Source organism: Saccoglossus kowalevskii, chromosome 22, assembly GCF_978046115.1.
Source record: "Saccoglossus kowalevskii chromosome 22, keSacKowa6.1, whole genome shotgun sequence".
Taxonomy (NCBI): Eukaryota; Metazoa; Hemichordata; class Enteropneusta; family Harrimaniidae; genus Saccoglossus; species Saccoglossus kowalevskii.
In genome coordinates, this window is record NC_140662.1 from 26894951 (window position 1) to 26916738 (window position 21788).

At 35.2% G+C, this 21788-nt stretch overlaps 1 protein-coding gene across 1 annotated transcript in view; it reads right to left on the bottom strand.

The window, feature by feature from the left end:
• Positions 1–21788, bottom strand: part of LOC146729467 (uncharacterized) — a 52667-nt gene that overhangs the window by 11707 nt on the left and 19172 nt on the right. The window lies entirely within an intron of this gene.

Consider the following 21788-nt stretch of genomic DNA (forward strand, 5'->3'; position numbering starts at 1 on the left):
TACGGGCACATACCTAATGCGGCAGTCCCTCAGCAAATAATTTAGTCTTGGTATTTCTGTGTCAAAATCGCGAAACTATCCGTTTTTACGCAATCTGGGAAGATAGAATTACTAAACAAAGTACAGGGCGACGAAGCGGAAATATCCAAGAACAACACATTCCAAAAATATATATCTCAAAAGTGAATATTCATGGTTGTATAACCGGACCGGAAGTGGGAATTTGTTACTATTCTAAACATCCAAACATATTTTAGTATAATGTAGTAATAAACATTTGCACCAATAAAATATATAAACTATCTTAGCAGAAAACAAGATCAATATCAATATAAGTACGCCTATGAATATCTCTTCCAGTAACAAACTTTGGATTGAGATCTAAAGCCAGTAGAAAATTGTCTGTTGAGTCCTAAGGTATAAAAAAAAAATACCAAAAATTTGCTTAAATATATGTATACTCTATTTAACATACAGTTCGCGCAGTGAACAAAAACATTTTTATATATCAAACATTATATACTGTTTCTAGGTATTCGTCACTCACTGTATATATAAAATATTTACACAAATCGATATTTTCACAATGCATTTGTTTGATATAAAATATTTATAAATTTATAATGGCGACTGAAAACCACTTGCCCGATCATAAGCCTTAATGGATGAATACCACCCCTATAGAATTCCACTGTGGTCAGTCAACCTTTAACACTGGCTTGCTTTCACATTTTAGTGATCATACTAATCTGTGCGGGCGTAATGTGACTGTCCAAGTCGAAAATACTGAGTTGTTGACAGTGTACATACTTGAACGGCTTGGGTATTAACTATTAAAAGTTGACGACAATACCTCAAGCATTTTACATAATTCCTGTTGTGTATTAAATGTTAAAGACCATATGCATATAGAATTTAGTTGTGTGTTATAAAGTGAGTAATAGGTGTAGTTTTCGTGTGCAGTCTAGCGCCACCTACAGTTAGATATTGTGTATAATAAAGGTCCTGGGATGTTCTTGTTATACTTCCGGTTAATGGCGTGAACTTATAGTTGAATGTTGTTTATTTTGCCTGGCTATATCTTTGATTATTTCCCCCATCATCGCTACCCCCGCTCCTGCGACAGTCAGTTCAACGTTTCCCACAGCACAGACTTGTGAATGTAATTGGTGTACTCTTGGATGCTGACTGGTTGTTTCGCGCTTCTTGTACAAACCACGGTAACCGTGTACGAACTGACGAAAACTTTGGATCTGTGGGCGAGACAAAGCATCACCAACATTGTTATTAGTACCTCTGATATGGGTGTGAATTGGAAATTTTATTTTGCATCTTTCAAGAAAATTACCCGTACTAAAGCCATGATATACGGACAATGTGTGGATCCCTTATTCCAGATGTGTACTATCCTATCTCACATAATACCACACTCTCATTATGGCAATCAAACATGACACATTTATCAAACCATGAATTCCTCCAAATTAAGCAGATTAGCAAAATGGGGAGTAACACTTTCCATGCAATGGAGAATTCAGGACCGGGGGGTCACTCACTCTATATGCTGTTACTACCCCATGTGCGTTCCAAATTTATCGGGAAAGCAGGGTGTTTTTCACCTTCTAAATCGGGCCCGCGCGGGAGGCAAATAGGCCCCCTTTAAAATGCTAATGTCTGCAATAGACCCTTAGCAATAAGCTCACAGGGTTGCTGCGCCCGCTGTAAGCCCTCCTCTTTAACTTCAGAAAACAATTATCTATAATTAGCGAAACGAACCATTCACTACCTAAAATCCCGTTATTTTCGGCACTTGTTTCATTGAGTTATATACACTACTGAAAGGTAAATATACTGGTCAAGTTTTGACCGACAGTTGTGAATATTGTACGTGTAAGACCCTTGCTTTGCTGAATACAGATTTTCGATTATCTGTAATTAGCGAAACGAACCATTTTCTGATTATATTGTTATTGTCGGCAAACGTTTTACGTCGTCATATACACTACTGAAAGGTGAATATACTGGTCAAGTTTTGACCGACAATTGTTAATATTGTACGTGTATGACCCTTGCTTCGCTGATTACAGATTTTTAATTATCTGTAATTAGCGAAGCGGACCATATACATATTAAATATTATTATTTTCGACATATATTTTATAAATATTGTGCGTATAAAATCTATTTTCACTTATTACAGTTTAATTTTCATTATGTGTGTTACAATAAGCCGCATGCAGAAAGTCATCCCAGGAGTCACCAACACTTCCGAAACTCCTTTCGCATTCAGATCCTGGGGTTTACTGGGGTTTCTGTCCTGCATTCATGCCAAAGTCACTCGGAGTTGAATATAAAATGGTAATGGTATCTGATGGAATAAGAATCCTGGCAAAATCGTGTGCATTGTGTATTTAACTATCAAATAAATGATCACATTTACAATCATGTCAATATTTCTCATTTTTCTTCATCAAACAACGAATGACACCAACAGGAGTTGCATACACAGTAACTTGTTTGAGATTATCACACTCCACCTGAGTACAAAAACGGCAGAGAATGCTCGCAATAGGGGGTAGGATATCACATTCTCAATATATGTCTGAAATAGGGGGTGTTTTTCTTCAATATGTCTGCTATAGGAGTACTAAATTTACATTGCGTCCGCAGTAGGGGGTATGGTTTGCCAATGGTTGGTATGATTTTTCTCAGACTGAAGAAAAAAAAATTGAAGTTACAACAACGACCAAGTGTGACACATCAGTGTAAAGATCCATTCCAGGTGCGACAGTTCAAGACGATTGCAGAAAAAAATCTCCACCACTGTAGATCTAGGTGGAAGGCTGCTGACAACTTCAATTTGTGATGTACCAGGTCGATCAGATTCGCTAAGCTGGTACACATTCACATGCAAAACTAAGCGTTTAGTGCATACTGTTATTGAAGCCCATTTCTAGGTGATATGGTTTATATCATGCAGTTTTTCAGTTGGCAAACCATGTCCACAGTGTCTAGCTCGATGCCCAAGAATGTTAGTACAGTTGTTAGACCCTCAAGCTTGTCTGGTGCGATAGGGACACCAAGATCCTTACATACTGATTATATTGAGTTTAGGCTGTCCGAAAGTTAGGTGGCCCTGCAATGTAATTAAGAATATGGTTATTTTTGGAGCAATTGAATACAATCCAGTTAATGGCTTCAGTAATTTGATTAAATAAAAAAGGTGCTGAACGGAGCCCGAAAGGTAACACACAGTCAAAATAAAATAAAAACCACCCCATTTGCATTCCAGCAAGTGAAAGTTACAAGTAAGTCGAAAAGCATGCTGAATGTCCACTTTAGCTAGTTGTGTATATTATCTAATTTGGTTGATCATTTTCACAGCATCATCAACCGTTGCATAATGGAGTGAGAATTCTTCTTTGTTTATATAGTCATTGACACTGTCTAATATTGGCTATGATAAGTCCATTATAATACGTCCTCTATTCTTTTTTTGGTTGTAAGCCCAAGGAGTTTACGGATGTGCTGTATTGGCATAGAGTGGAGATTAAAAGGTGGCAAGAAAAGCATCTAGGATATAAACAAATGTAAAAATAGCTATAATGTGGGCATAACAAGTCAGCTAGTGCGACAATAGTGACCTTAGCTGTGAGGTAACATGACCAGTGGGGGAGTGTAATCTGTGTGATTAGGTGAGTGTGGTTTAATCAATATTGATTAATTTCATGATGGTGATAAGATAACTTGTAAGATGTGTGAGGCACTTGTAATCTGTGTGATTAAACGTGAGTAACTAAAACTAATTCCTTGATAGTGACAAGTTATGTGCTTGGGTGCCATGCCTTTCCCACAATGTTAACCTCAGATTACTTCGTAATCAGTCAAATATCGCAAGTTATCATGCTACCACTACATTCAATTTGACTCGTCACTAAAGATCAATTAGTCATTCAATTCATGCATGGTCAAGACACAAACGAAAGTGTTATCTTACTTTCTGTTGCTGTAATATCACGATATTGTTTAGATTTATTATGTGTGATGCCTGAATTCAGTGAGGTTCATTCATTTTGATATGTTTCAAAATGTGCAATCTTGTTTAACTCGACGTTCATCATGTGACTGCTATTTCAATTCATGGTGTAAATAATTTGTATTGCAACAACTACTCCTATATCTTTGATTGTATGGTACCGTATAATCTTTTGAATTAGCGTTATTCCAATTTAGGCATCACACAGAAATCAAAACCAACAAAGGAATTCTAAAATTAGCGTCATTGTAATCCAAAATAAAACACAATGTATCAAAGTGATTGGCACGTCATGTCATACATATCTGTTACATGAATAAACTGAACTACACTTTACTCTCAGGATGAATGACTAGCCAGTTGGAATGGGATTCTAAGTACGTCCTAAGATAAGATTTAATATTTTGTTTATGGTATCAATAATGTACAAACAACCATGGGTTTATTTTTATTCAAATATTGCCACCATGATCAAACAAATGATGACTTTAAAGATTGAAATTTCAAGTAGGTGTGCTTATTTCTTGAGTTGATGTCAGATTCTGTTTGTACCGAATTTAAGGTGAAATAAAGCATAAAGTTGAATTCATGTTGAAAAAACATTATTGTTTTGGTTTTACTGAATGCCATGTTGACAGACTTCAAAGAACATCCAATCAAAATTCCGGATTCAAACACTATAGTTGTAACAAATTAGTTACAATGTGATTACAAGGTTACGTTTTGAAGTACATTGTTTCTGTGATTTCTTTTTTTCTGTGAGAAAATATGACACCCGATAAATCAGTACATTTTATGCTCAAATGTGATTCTGTTCAGGCTGATTAAACCATTTGGCAGATCCCAGTGTCTCACACTTTATTTCAATGGTCTTTATTCCTTGGTGCTGATCGTCGATGTTTACCGTATTTCATAGTAGTTTCCTTGCCACTGTGTCAAATTTTGACAGCAATGTATGAGTAAGTCTCCAATAGACTACATCTAGCTACATCTACAATGAATTCCATTAGTGATTATTTTGCGAAACGACCAGCCGACAGTAATCTTGCGACTGAGCCACTGAAAAAGAAAAATTGCGTTAGAACCCGAACTCACGTGCGTGAGAATGGTTGTTTTTTAGTGCGTTCTCACGTGAGAAAGGAAAATGCTTTAGAGCCCGAACTCACGTGCGTGAGAATGATTGTTTTTTAGTGCATTCTCACGTGAAAAAGAAACATTGCGTGAGATCACTTATAGGGTTTTGCGCATTTTCCTTTTTCACGTGAGAACGCACTAAAAAACAATCATTCTCACGCACGTGAGATTGGGACGCAAAACCCTATAAGGGATCTCACGCAATGTTTCTTTTTCACGTGAGAACGCACTAAAAACAATCATTCTCACGCACGTGAGATCGGACTCTAACGCATTTTCCTTTTTTACGTGAGAAATGCACTAAAAAACAATCATTCTTACGCACCTGAAATTGGGTTCTAACGCAATGTTGCTTTTTCACATGAGAAAGCACTAACAAACAATCATTCTCACGCATGTGAGATTGGGACGCAAAACCCAATAAGGGATCTCACGCATTTTCCTTTCCCACGTGAGAACGAACTAAAAAACTACAATTCTCACGCACGTGAGATTGGGTTCTAACGCAATGCTTCTTTTTCACGTGAGAACGCACTAAAAAACAATCATTCTCACGCATTTTCCTTTTTCACAACACCTCTAAAGGATCTCACGCATTTTTCTTTACGTGAGAACGCACTTAAAAACAACCATTCTCACGCACGTGAGATTGGGACGCAAAACCCTATAAGGGTTCTCACGCATTTTTCTTTTTCACGTGACAACGCACTAAAAAACAATCATTCTCACGCACGTGAGATCGGGATCTAACGTATTTTCGATTTTCACGTGAGAACGCACTAAAAAACAATCATTGATTCTCACGCATGTGAGATTGGGACGCAAAACCCTATGAGAGATCTCACGCAATATTTCTTTTTCACGTGAGAACGCACTTAAAAACAATCATTCTCACGCACGTGAGATTGGGACGCAAAACCCTATAAGGGATCTCACGCATTTTACTTTTTCACGTGAGAACGCACTAAAAACAATCTCACGCAATGTTACTTTTTCACGTGAGAACGCACTTAAAAACAATCATTCTCACGCACGTGAGATTCGGACGCAAAACCCTATAAGGGATCTCACGCATTTTTCTTTTTCACGTGAGAACGCACTAAAAAATAATCATTGTCACGCACGTGAGATCGGATTCTAACGCATTTTCTTTTTTCACGTGAGAACTCACTAAAAAACAATCATTCTCACGCACGTGAGATTGGGTTCTAACGCATAGTTGCTTTTTCACATGAGAACGCACTAAAAAACAACCATTCTCACGCACCTGAGATTGGGACGCAAAACCTTATAAGGGATCTCACGCATTTTTCTTTTCACGTGAGAACGCACTTAGAAAACATCATTCTCACGCATTTTCTATTCACGTGAGAACGCACTTAAAAAACAACATTCTCACGCATTTTCTGTTCACGTGGGAACGCACTAAAAACAATCATTCTCACGCACGTTGACGCATTTATCTTTGTCACCCTTGAAGTGTACTGTGTTACGTGAGAACACACGTAAAAACACCCATTCTCACGCGCACACGTGAGTTTGGCCGATTTCCGGTCTAACTCACGTACGTGAGAATTACGTGAGCTTGGTCATTTTTTGGCATTTTAAATACCTGGATTCTGACTGTGTCAGGAAGCGGCTGGTTATTTTCCAATGGGTGCCCAAGCTGAAAATAAATGCACCACCTGCCTGGTGATTAATTGCCCCGATGTCGGGACATAACTCTCATATTTATAGGTGTCTCGTTGACTTAACCAACTTCCATAGTCGACCATTATATCAGCCAGTTGTTCCATTTACTAATTCCCTAACATACGAATGAACCTGATCATGACAAGTTACGAGCAGGTGTGGATTGAAAGTCGCTATGACTACAAAAAGCTGCCTCACCGAAATACATGAAAATATAAATCATGACATTAATATAAAAATGGTCTACACATCATCTTAGAGCATGTTTGTCAATGTTCATTGAAATCCTTTGAATGTTTTTTGAGATAAAAAAAGCCCTAAAATTGGCTAATATGCAAAATGGATGATTAGTATGCACATATTTCAATCAAAACTAATCACGTCTGCACACCAACTGCCATCATAGTTCAGAAATTATAGGGCAAGCTTTGTCAAATTGACATTCTTTTTAGGGACCTTATTGTGTAACTGATTTCTGGGTGAGGCGAAATGGTGCTGCAGTTGATGGTTCAAGCCTACCCATGTAGAATGCTTAGTCTAGTAATCCAATTTGATGGATATAGTATCCGCTAGGCATGTCTGAAATATCATACATCTTCGAAAACAGACAGAAACAATCACCACTAATTCGCCATTTTGAATAAAAACGTGAGAAAAGTAACCCTGCGTGTCAAATAATCATACCAAAACTGTAGATGATAGGTCAATGAATGTTCAAAAAGATGACAGTGCACCAGTGATATCCTAGGAAGTAAGAGTACAGTACCGGTATTGATATCAACAGAATCAGTTGGGAAAAAGCATTATGGTAAACATAATTCTCATTGTGTCTCAACAAATTCTCAAGACAATTTGCGTTCAATTAGGGTCAGACTATTGTACTAACATTCATATACATGTATCAATTTAAAAAAAATGGAAAACAGCTATTGTTCAAGTGTACAAATGGGAATTTGACCAGACATGTTTCAGATATGGCTAAAATGTTTAAAGAAAATGGGATTATCCGTTAAACTGCAAACTCTTGCAAGGTTATCTCTAATTGGTTAAAATAACCTCTTATCCTGGATATGCAAGAAACGAAGATGCAATCATTCCATCATGATGTGCCTTAGTTACCCTGCATATTCAACGAAATCTTAACGAAATTTATCAGTTTGATAAATTATGATTATTTGTCATTTTAAATTCAGCCATTTGTTCAAAAACAATCTGATCAAATGTTTTATTACCTGTCACCGTACCAATTTGAACTAAATTGACAAAAGATGTGTGACTTGGAGGGGTGAAATCAACAAACAAAGTGGCCACTAGTCAGACATTTTGAATAGAAAGAGAACAAAAATAGAACATACATTAGTATTACAGAATGTTCAACCAGTATACACAAATTTGAAACAAAATCGGACAATGTATGTTGAAAGTACTGGAACTGTGATGTGTTGACATTTTGGTCAAATTTGGTCCAATTAAAACAAGCCATGCATGGCACAGTCCCCGTTAGTTAATAAATTTAAAATATATAGTTTTGCTGGAATATAACTGGAATATAACCATGCCAGGAATATGATTTTGTTAACATTAAAATGATTGACATTTGTATCTGATCATCAAAAAAGTACTTGTCCATATTGAGAGATATTGCTCTGGAACAGCATTGAAAATCAGCCATTTTGAATACATGTATATTATATATAACATGATGTATAACGAATATATAAAATTTGAATATAATCAGTCAAAGCATTTAAGAGATATGGCTCTAGAAGCCCAATCATTAAAACAAAATGGCCGCCAGACAGTTATTTTGGATCTGATCTGAAAAATAAAATGATGTGCATCAGGAACCCGTAATGTCTAATGTATGTACAAAGTTTGAACGAAATCCATCCATAAATGCTAGAATTGCTTGATATTTGATGATTTTTTAGCACAAATATGACCACCATTCGGCCATTTTGAATAGGATCGTCAAACCAATATATCTGTATATCTATAACATGATGTATAATGAATATTTAAAATTTGAACATAATCAGTCAAAACAAGTAGGAGATATGGGTCTAGAAGCCCATTCATTAAAACAAAATGTCGGCCATTTTGAATGTTATCTAAAAAACAAAATTATTTGCATTAAGGTCCCATAATTTCTAATGTATATATCAAGTTTTAACAAAATCCATCTGTAAACAGCCGAGAAATGCTTGATTTTTATGATTTTTCAGCACAAAAATGGCCGCCATTCGGCCATCTTGAATCAGATCGTAAAACAAAATGATGTGCATCAAGGTCCTATAATGTCCAATGTATATACAAGGTTTGAATAAAATCCATCTGTAAACAGCTGGGAAATTATTGATTTTGATGATTTTTTAGCACGAAAATGGCCACCATTCCGCCATTTTTAATAGGATCGTCAAACCAATATATCTGTATATCTATGACATGATCAATAATGAATATTTAAAATTTGAACATAATCAGTCAAAGCAAGTCAGAGATATGGCACTAGAACCACAATCATTAAAACAAAATGGCCGTCAGTCGGCCATTTTGAATCTTATCTGAAAAACAAAATGATGTGCATCAAGGTCCTATAATGTGTAACGTATATATCAATTTTAAACAAAATCCATCAGTAAACAGCCGAAAAATGCTTGATTTTGATGATTTTTAGCAAAAAAATGGCCGCCATTCGGCCATCTTGAATCAGATCATGAAACGAATTGACGTGCATATGTATAATATCATGTATGATGTATGTATGAAGTTTGATTGTGATTGGCCCTAGGCATTTCTAAGATACAGGTACGGACGCATGCACAGACACGTGGACACACTGAGGTCAAAACATAAGTCCCTGTTTTCAGACTGCGTTCGAACGGGGACTAAAAAAGTTGACCTTAATAATTTAACTAGTATGACCTGTCATTGTACCAACAGATCAGTAAAAGGATGTCTGAGAAATGACTCCAGATATTCAAAATGACTGCTAGTTGGCCATTTTGAATCAAAATGAAAAGAAAAGAACATGCATCACACAACTCACACTGTATAGGTTTTTTTTCATTGCTAGAATGGGGTAGACAAGAAATGAAATACACATACACCAAAATATCAACATAAAGTTACTGACTTTAATACTAAGAAACTAAGTATAATAATACAGTAAATGAATTCACTAAAATAGGGGATTGCCTAGGGAAGTGTGCATTGGTGATAACTCGTAGTTCCGGGATGTGGAGATTGATGACAGTCATTCGCTTCTACAACACAACAACAACGAAATACAAGAGTCTTGCTTGAAGAGGAACACTGTTATTTTGGAGGGCGCCGCTGATAGCAGGAGATTGCAAAGCAGTTCATACAATTCTCACAGAATGATAGCTGAAGCCTGTATTACTTGTCTCACAATATGGCAGCAGCAGCAACACAGGATACTCAGTTGATAAACCCCCAACTGTCCCCAGTCTAGCCAATGTATAGGCATAAATGGCCCAGATTAAGGTACACCACCTGGATTTCCACATGAGCCAATCAGAATGTAGTCTTGCTAGCAACTGTCTCACATAGGCAAGTCAGTAGATAGTAAACATCTTTTGTTATTTAAATCACACGTACACCTGGTAGATTCCAAATTGTCCTTTCAGAGTTGTAAAGAAATATGACCTGTCAATCACCTTTATGACAGTTATCACACGACAATGCACACCATTTCTTCCCATGATTCCATGCACACTTCTAATTGCAGGGTTTGAGGTAATATATGTACAACAAAAACATGGAATGCTGACAGGCACCTAACATATAATATCATAAACATGTCTGAACAAAGTGTATTCAAAGCATTTAAAACAAATGGTAGATAGTGGTCCATTTTGAATCAAAATATACAAAAACTTGGCAGACATTGAACATGTACAACCTTTATATTAAGTGTCTATTATTGAATAAAAGATGGTTAATATATGTTTATTTCATCAGAAAAAAATGAAAATACAAGTAGTTAAATAAATAAAAATAAAATAAAAAAAATCTGATGAGGACTGTAAAAATAGTTCTACTGAACTCGTCTAGTCCACAGCCCTGCCATGCTAGTAACCTTATGTGTCTAGGTCATTGACAGACATAAATTATTTATAATTTTAAATCTACATTAGGAAACAAAATAGATGAAAATACAACTATTTATCAAAAACAAAAAACAACCAAGCAACCAGTTGATATAATAATTAATTAACCTGTTATGAAACAATTAAACAAACCAAACTGCTAATCAAACAAAAATAAGAAATATACATAATGAATTGGTAGGAAAAAAAAATCTTCCAAGGAACTAACAAATATGCCCTAAATAAAGTAACTAAAATATTAATAATAGTCAAGAAAGATGGATGTGTCAGTTAAGTACTTATGAGATGAGTCTTTAAAATCTGATTTAAATTGATTTCTATTATTTGAACTTTTTAATAAAGCTGTGAGGGAGTTGCAATGTGTAACAGCTGCATATTGAAAATTATGCTGGGAAATGGACAAATGTAATTTAGGAATTGACAGGTTTCCTTCAGTTGTTGCTTTAGTAGGGTATCTATGTGACGGATTGCTTGCATAATACCATAGACTGCGGGCAAAACGGTCGCATTTGAGGTCAAAAATAAATAAACATGTTTGAAGTTTGCAGAGTTTGTGAATATCGAGAATTCCAAGTTGGCGAAAACGGGGAGCAGAGTGAGCATGAAAGTCGGAAAAAGTTATTAGTCGAACTACTTTTTTTTGTAGACAAATAATTGGCTCAAGTAAAGTTGGATAAGTGTTTCCCCAAATTTCAATACAGTATGTTAGATGAGAAAGGATTAATGTATTATATAGTAAAATTAGTATAGAACGAGGAATATAGTGACGAATTCGGGATATAATACTAATTTTGGGAGTAATAATTTGTCTCACTTTTTCTATATGAGATTTCCAGGTAAGTGACGGGACCATAGAAATACCTAAGTATGTAGCTGACTGGACGCCCTCTATCGGCATGCCCGTCATAGTTAGATGACCTGTTATTTGGGTTCGTTTTGGGGGCGTTTTCGTAATCATATAATTAGTCTTGTCTGGACTCGCAGTTAGTTTGTTAGCATTACACCATTCTATCACTTTACCAAAGTCGTTGTTAATTGTGTTAAGGTCAATAGTATGTGTTTTCATGTATTTAAACAGGTTAGTATCATCGGCAAATAAACGAAAAACAAATGCATCAGTGGATTGGTTAATATCATTAATATAAAGAAGGAAAAGAATTAGTCCTAAAATGGAACCCTGTGGAACCCCGCATTTAATAAGTCGTTGCGCTGACATAGTGCTGTCGATATTTACTGCTTGATGGTGGTTGGAAAGGTAGCTATGAAACCACTTGAGTGGGAGACCCCTGACCCCATAATATGCTAATTTTTTAACGAGAATTTGATGGTCAATTGTATCGAAGGCTTTTTTTAGATCAATAAAAATACCAAATGTTACAAAGCCTTCATCCATTTTATCTACAATATCAGATACTAAATCGGCAAGGGCAACTTTTGTATTAAATTTTTTCCGAAACCCATACTGAGATGGCAGAAGAATATTGTATTTATCAAGGAAAGACATTAGTTGTTTGTTAATAATATACTCTATTATCTTGCTAAGGACAGGTGAAATTGAAATCGGCCTGTAGTTACTAACATCTAAAGCTGACCCCTTTTTGTATAATGGTATAATTTTAGCAACTTTAAGGGCATCTGGGAATATGATATGGTTGGCAGTTACATGTAGCTATCTTTAATTGGATGACACAATTATTGTATGCAGTGTTTATGTATAATATTTGAACTGAATTACTTATTCCATGTACGAGATTAAGTGGAATTTGTTAAAAAATAAAATGGCTGCCATGCAAGTATCCGTTTTCAAACTTTGAACAGGGACTAAGAAATGCAAGTGTATATGAATTATGTATGATGACTGAGATCCTGTCCGAGAATCGTAGAAACACCAATTTTGAGGAATATTTATTACCAATCGGTCATCTTTAATTTGATTAAGAACAACAAATCATATGTATGATATGTGATGTATATGTCATGATTTATTGTCAAGGCAGGTCAGATTGAGATTCAACTGGATCAAGAAACAAATGCATAAGCTAGGATAATAATGTTTCTTATTTGTGAAGTTAATCTGCCCATGCATGTATTAGACATAGGAATGGGTGCATGGACACATAGAAGTGTTTTATGACTATGTCAGAACAGTCTAAAATCAAAGAAAGCTTAGAAAGAACTCCCATGTGCTGAAAGTATTGGGGACACATTAAATATAATTCGAAATTACTTAGCTGAAAACTAATTATGCAAATCAGAAAATTAATATGAACAGATTTGAGTGTAAAACTAATGAGGTCTGTGCAATGTAACAGAAAATCTATGTTTCCAAGTTTAATTGAAATGTGATTAGAACCAAAAAATTATGAATTAGTATGCTTATTAGGGAATTAATATGAACAGATTTTTACCCCAAACTAATTAGGTTTGTACATTGTCTTAGAGCATCTTTGTACTAAGTTTCATTGAAATGGAATAATTAATACTTTAGATATCAGTGTGAAAGCTTAAAATTGGTTAATTATGCAAATTAGGTAATTAATATGTACAGATTTTAACCCACAATTATCCAGGTCTGTCTATTGTCCAACAGCATCCATGTACATTCATTGATATGTGATGTTCAGTACCTGAGATATCAGTGTGAAAGTTGGTTGATTATGCAAATTAGGTGATTAATATGCATAAATATTTACCGGAAACTAATTGGATCTGCATAATTCTAGATTCATTGAAATGTGATGATTAGTACTTCAGATATCAATAGAAAAGCTGAAAATTAATTATGCAAATTAGTTTATTAATATGCACAATTATTTGCTCTAAAACTGATCAGGTCTCTGCATAGTCCTAAAGGATCTATGTACCAAGTTTCATTGAAATGCGATGATTAGTACTTGAGATACCCTTGGAAAAGCTGAAAATTAACTAATTATGCAAATTGGGTGATTAATATGCACAAATATTTATGGGAAACAATCAATCTCTGCATAGTCCTTGAGTATGTAAGTACCAAGTTTCATTGAAATGTAATGCTCACTACTTATATCAAATGCTGAAAATTAATTAATTATGCAAATTAGGTAATTAATATGTACTGATATTACCATAAAAACTATCAGGTCTGTGCAGTGTCATATGACATCTATGTACCAAGTTTCATTGAAATGTGATGATTAGTACTTATATCAAATGCTGAAAATTAATTAATTATGCAAATTAGGTAATTAATATGTACTGATATTACCATGAAAACTATCAGGTCTGTGCAGTGTCGTGTGACATCTATGTACCCAGTTTCATTGAAATGTGATGATTAGTACTTGAGATATCAATGGAAAAACCGAAAATTGACTAATCATTATGCAAATTAGATAATTAGTATCCACGGATTATAACCAAAAACTAATCAAAACCTAGCATTAGTTCAGAGCATGTATGTACAAAGTTTCATCAAAATCCAATGAGTGGTTCTTTAGATATCAGTGGAACAGTCATAGAACAGCTAAAAATCAGCTAATTATCATGCAAATTAGGTAATTAATATGCACAGATTTTTACCAAAAACTAATCAAATCTGCGCATATGTTCAGAGCATCTATGTACCAAGTTTCATGAAAATCCAATGAGTGGTTCTTTAGATATAAGTGGAACAGTCATAGAACAGCTAAAAATCAGCTAATTATCATGCAAATTAGGTAATTAACGAGCATTGATTTTTACCAAAACCTAATCAAATCTGCGCATTGGCCCAGAGCATCTATGCACCAAGTTTCATCAAAAACCGATGTACGTTTCTTGAGATAGCAGTGGAACAGTCGGACACACATACACACACACACCCCCACACACACACAGACACACTAACTGCAAAGACTCCCATTATGTGCTTCGCGCATGGGAGTCAAAAATAGTAATTAATTGGTGAAAGTACTGTATTCAACACTAAAAATAGGCCTGTTGCTCAATGGCTATTGTACAAAAGATTAGTGCTGTATATGCCACAACTTTAGTTTAAATTTGTACTTTTAAATGAAATATCGCCAAACAACCCCACAAAGTTGTCAATGGAATAATAAACAAATGTATGCCTAACACCAAAGCATTGGAAATAGTGGTTAGTTAAAATTCCATTTTTAACCAAAAATGACAAAAATATTTGCCAAAATTAGAGAATTAAAGATATGACTATGGGATGAACAAATCTAGTAGATGTCAACACAAGGTACATACACACCAAGTATCAAAGCATTCAGGCTACCCATTTTGAACAAGAAGTCGAAAATAGAATTTTTGACTGAAAATTACCATTTTAAAATGTTCGCCAAAATTAGGAAATTGAAAATTTCCTTACCAAATTAACAAAACTGATAGAGGACAACCCAAGGCACATGCACTATCAATATCAGCAATGTAGACCACTCAGTGTCATAGTAGTGTAAGCTACACACACAGTAACGGTAGGATACAAGTAATATATCGGGGCAGTGGGCTAAATGCAGTTGTGGGGACTCGATAACAAAATACCCAGCTCAGTGTTGCATGTAAAGTTTGAATGTTGTATTAACACATAACAAACAGAAACACAATCGTAATGAACGCTACGTGGATACAGTAATACACAGTAATGTGTCACGTAACGCAGTTATTTCTCAATAAAAGTCTCAATAAAAAGTAGAAAATACAAGTTCTGTAATGTGCTATCAAAATGTATTACAAGATAATACTCATTACGTGGTTACTATAATGACTAACAGGAATATCTATGCACAGTAATGTATAGTGCCACTATCTGCTACAACCATATAGGCCAACACATCAGTAAAGAGTACTGAAGAGAATGTATGGCATACGCAGTAATCCTAACTTACTCAATACAAATGGCTACCACATACACAAAACAGTATTTACTAACTAGAAACACTAAGTGCTGATAGATACTACATAATAGGTACTAAGGCTGCGAATGCCTGAGTATTCACTAGATACATAGAAGTATATGCTAAGGCTGTGAATGCCTGAGTATTCACTAGATACATAGAAGTATATGCTAAGGCTGTGAATGCCTGAGTATTCACTAGATACATAGAAGTATATGCTAAGGCTGCGAATGCCTGAGTATTCACTAGATATATAGAAGTATATGCTAAGGCTGTGAATGCCTGAGTATTCACTAGATACATAGAAGTATATGCTAAGGCTGCGAATGCCTGAGTATTCACTAGATACATAGAAGTATATGCTAAGGCTGTGAATGCCTGAGTATTCACTAGATACATAGAAGTATATGCTAAGGCTGCGAATGCCTGAGTATTCACTAGATACATAGAAGTATATGCTAAGGCTGTGAATGCCTGAGTATTCACTAGATACATAGAAGTATATGCTAAGGCTGTGAATGCCTGAGTATTCACTAGATATATAGAAGTATATGCTAAGGCTGTGAATGCCTGAGTATTCACTAGATACATAGAAGTATATGCTAAGGCTGTGAATGCCTGAGTATTCACTAGATACATAGAAGTATATGCTAAGGCTGTGAATGCCTGAGTATTCACTAGATACATAGAAGTATATGCTAAGGCTGCGAATGCCTGAGTATTCACTAGATACATAGAAGTATATGCTAAGGCTGTGAATGCCTGAGTATTCACTAGATACATAGAAGTATATGCTAAGGCTGTGAATGCCTGAGTATTCACTAGATATATAGAAGTATATGCTAAGGCTGTGAATGCCTGAGTATTCACTAGATACATAGAAGTATATGCTAAGGCTGTGAATGCCTGAGTATTCACTAGATACATAGAAGTATATGCTAAGGCTGTGAATGCCTGAGTATTCACTAGATATATAGAAGTATATGCTAAGGCTGTGAATGCCTGAGTATTCACTAGATACATAGAAGTATATGCTAAGGCTGTGAATGCCTGAGTATTCACTAGATACATAGAAGTATATGCTAAGGCTGTGAATGCCTGAGTATTCACTAGATACATAGAAGTATATGCTAAGGCTGTGAATGCCTGAGTATTCACTAGATACATAGAAGTATATGCTAAGGCTGTGAATGCCTGAGTATTCACTAGATATATAGAAGTATATGCTAAGGCTGTGAATGCCTGAGTATTCACTAGATACATAGAAGTATATGCTAGTAACAACAGAGATTAGCACTTGGATATTATATACAGGTACTTGGTAAAATAAAAGGAAAATACTTTAAAGTTTACTTATCTAGTGTTACGGTAACAAAGGCGTACTAAATACAACAGTATACATTAGCTTAACTGTAAAATACTAAGACTATCGTAATGCAACTTGTGTGCTCAAATAATACACAACCAATGCAGTCAGCTACAATACCATAACAGTAGGGAAGTACAAATAATTCCTACACGATTACTGAAATAGTATATTCACAGGTTTATATCAACAGAAAATAGTTAAGTATTCAATAATAAAATATTGTTTGAGTTCAACTACTGCATACTAAAGACATCCAAAATACAAAATGTTTTAAACATGCAAAGCAGGACAAAGTTCCAAAGTACTCTGGACTAAATAAATGTATACGACACGAAATAATTATCGGTAAGGAAATATCATGCAAAATGCAAACTACACACTGGCTTGATAAGGTTACGCAATGCCAATGCAGGCGAATTACACTAAATGCAGACTAACATTATAGAAAATAATAAGTTTGATCACAACGTAGATCCGGGAAATGCACAACAGTAAAATGTCACAGTCAATTTATGCACTTTCTACTTGATGCTGAATGTCACACAAATCAAAGTTTGGTAGATATCTGAGACGGTAAACAAGTCAGTCCGACTGGATGTCGACAACAGAAAGTCGCGTTATACGAATGGCGGGACTTTTCCCTAACGAAGAACATATACTTTAGTTGAAATCTCGACGGGACAACATAATTGATCAAGTAGATCTACTGGAAACAGTTAATACTGGCTTACAGAACTCAAAATGTCAACGATTGTACTCACAGGAACCTCAGTTTTCTTCAACACAATGGCAACAGCTGACTGCAATCTCTGCGGTTGATCCACACAACTACAACTTTCGGAAAAGACTTCTGCCAGTCACTAAATTCCATGCAAACACGATTTCGTCTGTCCCAAGAGTTCAACAACATCCATAACCACTTTAGTTCAGTCTTTGGAAGGAATTCAGCCGATTTAACAGGAGAATCAACCACAAACCGCCACAGACAGACAGACAAACAGACAGACCGAGCGACCGACCTATGGTCCATTGAGCCAAAAAATCATTCAATTATATTGTTACATCTCCACCATGATACCATATAAGTTACATAAGTATTAAGAAAACTGGTATTGAATTGTTGATCTAAAACAAAAAAGTAATTCTGAACACGTCTACATTGTCAATTTGTGTATCATGCTTCAACTGAATTTTATGCTGATTAAAGTTTGGTTCAATTAAAGATTCAAACAAAACAGACGATCCAGAAAGCAAATGATTTGAAGTGGAAATATTTTTCACAGGTTTTTCACCTGTATGTGTTCGCATATGCAGTTTTAAACTATCAGACTGACTGAAACTCTTCTCACATTGTGCTGAATGAAATTCTTTCCCATGTTTTAGCATGTGGTTTTTTAGGTTACCCGAAAAAGTAAACTTCTGTTGACAAGGAAATGGTTTTTCACTTGCATGTACTAACATATGCGATTTAAGATCAATAAACCGATAAAATCTCGTGTCACAGTGTTGACACTGAAACAGCCCATCACTAATATGTGATACCAGATGTAGTTTTAAATTACTTAAACTAATGAAACTCTTCTCACAATGACTACAATGGTATGGTTTTTCACCAGTATGTGTTCGAATATGCATTTTTAAACTACCGGCCACACTAAAACTCTTCTCACAATAACGGCAATGATATGGTTTCTCACCGGTATGTGTTCGCATATGCAGTTTTAAATTATACATTTTATTAAAACTCTTCTCACATTCTTGGCAATGAAAAGGTCTAACCCTTGTATGTGATAATATGTGATGTTTTAGATCACTTGACCAACGAAAACTCTTTTCACATTCTTTGCATTGAAAGGGTTTGACACCTGTATGTAATAGTGTATGCTTTTTTAGACGACATAATTGACTAAAACTCTTTTCACAATGTTGGCATTGATAGGGTTTACCTGTATGTGTAAATACATGATTTTTCAGATGGCTTGCCCAACGAAAACTCTTTTCGCAATGTTGGCAATGAAATGGTTTCACATCTGTATGTGTTAATGCATGATTTTTTAGATGGCTTGCCCAACGAAAACTCTTCTCACAATGTTGACAATGAAATGGTTTTTCACCTGCGTGTACTTGCAGATGCTTTTTAAAATTATCGGCCCCACTTAAACGTCTATCACATTGTTGGCAATGAAATACATGTATAACGGAATCTGGTTGCTCAGACATGCTTTCCAAATATACTAAAATTTGCTCAAGTTCAGGATGACATTTTCTTCCACTGCTACAGATGATATGCAGGATTGTCAGATTTACTGGTTTTCTTCTTGACACAGACTATCCTTGATGTTTGGTATAATAATACTCTTCATTATGTCAATTGTAACTTTTTAAAATTATCTATGGTTTGGTTCAAATCCTGAAAAAAAAAAAAAGTTAAAAGTGATCAGGACAGAATGATACCAAAACTATTTGCAGAAATATTGTCAATAGGTGATTTTCCTTTCACTAGGAGATCTTGCATATTGCGTGAAATACTCAGATCAAATGTCAGCCACAAAATTTTAACTTGAATTTAATTTATTATAGCTCAATGTAGTAAAGACTTCATCAGACTTTAAGTGACCATCATCAATGAGCATAGCAAAGTATTACATGTGGAAATGCTACTTAAATACGTTTGTGTTTGTTGAAAGCTCACACAATGTTTTGACGTTACCACAAGGTTTTGTTTGCCCTGTTTTTACGTTCTATGTCACATACATTACTGGATGTTGCAGTGATCAGAAAATGGTCTATTCCTTTCAAGTGGCACAATCACCATAGTTTTTAATAATCTTTATTTCAGCGATACAAATTGATTTGAAACATGTTTTCAAGATAAAGTATGTAAACAGGTGTGTAAACATGGTACTGTTTTAACAAGTCATTGTTAATGTTATAGTCCCCGTTGGAATTAAGAGAAATGTTATTCATGCCAGAAAATAAAGTAATGTGCACTAACACCAAATTTAATAATTTAGAGTGAATGATTGGCTGGTCTAGCAACAACAAGAATTAGGTATATTAAATGACTTCAGAAATAGTAATATATGGTAGGAAATTTAAAGGGATATGCTATTCTTGCATTTTTTTGTATCAAAATAAAATTTCATTTGTCCTGGCTCAAGCACAGAGATACAAAACATAAAATGAATCATGGACATGTATTTCATCATGTATAATGTTTGTATCAAATTTGAAAACCGACAAATCCTGTCCAAAATACCACATTTCCGAAAAAACAAGATGGATGCCAATCGGCCATATTTGATCTAATTATCAAACAAACTAACATGGACATGTACTCCAATATGTATGATGTATGTGCCAAATGAGATTAAAAATGGTCCATAAGCTTTAGGAGATATAGTAGTATGGTCAAAGGGCAAAGTGACTGCCAGTCGGCCATGTTTAATCAAATTGCATTTAATGAATCGTCTTAGACATGTATCCTAACATGTATAATGTATGTACCAAATTTCAACAGAAACTGACAAAGCATACATAAGACACCACATTTTCAAAAAACAAAATGACTGCTAGTCAGCCATCTTGGATTGAATCAGTAAACCACTGCATGTGCGCATATCCCAGATAAAGTACTAGGCACATGCACATGCAAAGAATGAACAATTTTGGTTCACATGCTTCTGATATCTGACTCTGGATGGATGGATGGACAGACGAACGGTTGGACAGACAGAGACAACTAATCGCCTAAACCCTCAGGAAGTGGTCAAATGGCCACATCCGGTTTAACTGCCAAACCAATTGACCAATCAAATTTTGAAAGTTTAATGCACCAGATTACATTAGGGACTATAAACATTGAGAATTTTAACCCATTCTGTTTTCTACGGTTTTCTCAAACAAAAAAAGTTTCTAAAGGCAGAAAGAACAAGTCATCTGAAGATGACACAGCCCCCACTTGTCAGATGTGATTATAGTTGGCTATGAATTATAAAGTTTGAATGTATATGTATAAAATCGAGTAGGAAGATTAAGATGAAAATCAACATTACAAGGCACATACCCTATATCGACATATCAAGTAAATCTATACCAAGTATGGTCTTTTTTGAACAAATAATTCACAAGATATTAACAACAAATAAAAATTAATTAAATATGCCCATTAATTAAGTTGAAACTCAATATTGCATAGCACATATCTTATATTGACAGATCACAGTTCCTCTATAGACCGGTCAGGAAACGAACCATATTTATTTGAAAAAGTGCTCGTCACGTGTAAACGATCAGCGTGCATATCATTAGCGTTGTGTTTTTGACCCTCCAGAGATGGATTGTGGCCATGTTAATATACCCAGAATGAAAAGCGTCTGACTGAACGCACGCGTAGTGCATAGACATCATTTGTGATTTCTTTAAAGCCAAAAGAATGAAACCATGCCACAGAAAGTATACATTGACTTTATAGATTTTGACGATGACAACATTGACTAGAATTTTGTTCTTGAAATGGAAGAGTTAGTTGCAGTGTAGGAAACTCA